We start from the raw sequence: 1,654 nt of genomic DNA, 5'->3' as shown, positions 1-1,654 counted from the left end.
AAGAAGGGAACCAAAAGAGGAAGGGGCTTCACCGAGGCCGGGCGGAAGTGACGTCCCGCGAGGGCGCCGCGCGCCCGGAAACAGAGGCCGTCGCTGCAGCAACGCCAGGCAGCCGACCTCAACGTGCACCCGCTGCGCGCTGTCGCTGGCGAGAGCGCCCCTGGCTTCCTCGGCTCGTCGGCCACTGTTGCTGCGACCCAGTTTTTCTACTGGAATAAAGTGCCTGGTTCCGTTGCCTCTTCCGGGTACGCGGGAGACTCGCTCTGACTGCCGATTGGCTGGTAGTCCCGTCAATCTCCGGGCGGAAGGACCTCGCCTGCGGCACGGCCCGCCGGGGTTATTCCGAGCCGGTTCGTGCAGAATGGAAGGGTTCTGGAGAAAGTCCTAAAGATTTGATGGGTTTCGGGGGCTTGTAGGTTTCATATGCACAGCCCTGCCAACATATTAGAGAAGTATTTGGGGAGTTTGGGTCCCTGGCGGGTAGTCTCTGGCATTTTTTTTTTTTAAAGCGTTCCTCAATCGCTCTTCCAGCCCCGAGATTCTAAGGTGCAAACTGGGTTGACAGGTAACTGCCCTTTTTTTTTTTTTTTTTTTTTTTTTTTGCTTCCTTAGAATAAGAAATTGACCAGGGAAAAGATAAGAAACATAGATCAATAAGTAGTTTCTGATCTAAACATTAGTCTATTTTAAGCTAATGAGGCATTGATTTGTTTTTTGGTTTTTTTTAGTGCATAACAAACTGCTATTTCCCATTCAATTAAACTAAATGCCTAAACGTTTGAATGATAGGAAGGTAATCAATCTAACTTATTAATTAAAAAAAACCGGTATGCCTCTCAGAACTATGAGAAACTGCCCAATGACATCAGGTAGGGGCCCCGAGATGCAAGAATGATAGCTGTTTCTTTCAAAAAGAAAACTTAAAAAAAAAAAAAAAAGAAAGAAAGAAAGAAAACCAATGGAATTTAGGCAGCTTTGAAAAAAATGGATCAAGCCCAGGCCACGCTGGATTTCTGGTAGTAAGGAAGATTTTGGTCCCTGTAACCGCTGGGTCTTCACCTGTGCATGAAGAAAGAGGGTAAATGAGTGTTTGTGATTCTGGGGACGAGGGTAGTTTGCTACTCAGGAGAGGAATAACTGGCTCCAATGGAATTCAGATTTTGTTAGTCGAAGCAGAAGCCTGAGAACTGTGTTTGGGGACCGGAGATAGAGAAACTGAGGAACTCCACAAAAATCTGCCTTTTGTTCCCTTTCCTGCTTCTATTCTTGCTAGGATCTGCACCCCACTTTTACACATGCCTCGTAATGCAAAAGGCATGTGTCCTCCTTGGAAGGGACAAGGAGTTAATGATGTCTCTAGTATAGATAACGTCTAAGGAAGGACCAGGTGAGGATGAATGGCGAGGCTATCATATGATGTTTCATACCACCGGAGCTAGACATCTCAATACCAAGACCCCCTGGCTCCAAGAAATAACACCCGGGCCCTTGTCTTTTTTTTTTTTTTTTTTTCCAACTGGTACCTGGATGCCTAAAAGGGCATGTACACCAGACGAACCATCCTCAAAACCCCAGACCCCAAATAAAGACAAAACTCATGCTCCTTTCCTTTCTGAGTCTCCTGGATGCTTCATCTGTATCTGTTCTCTTTATG

Source organism: Canis lupus, chromosome 11 (genome assembly GCF_003254725.2).
Source record: "Canis lupus dingo isolate Sandy chromosome 11, ASM325472v2, whole genome shotgun sequence".
Taxonomy (NCBI): Eukaryota; Metazoa; Chordata; class Mammalia; order Carnivora; family Canidae; genus Canis; species Canis lupus.
This window is presented reverse-complemented; position numbering follows the sequence as displayed.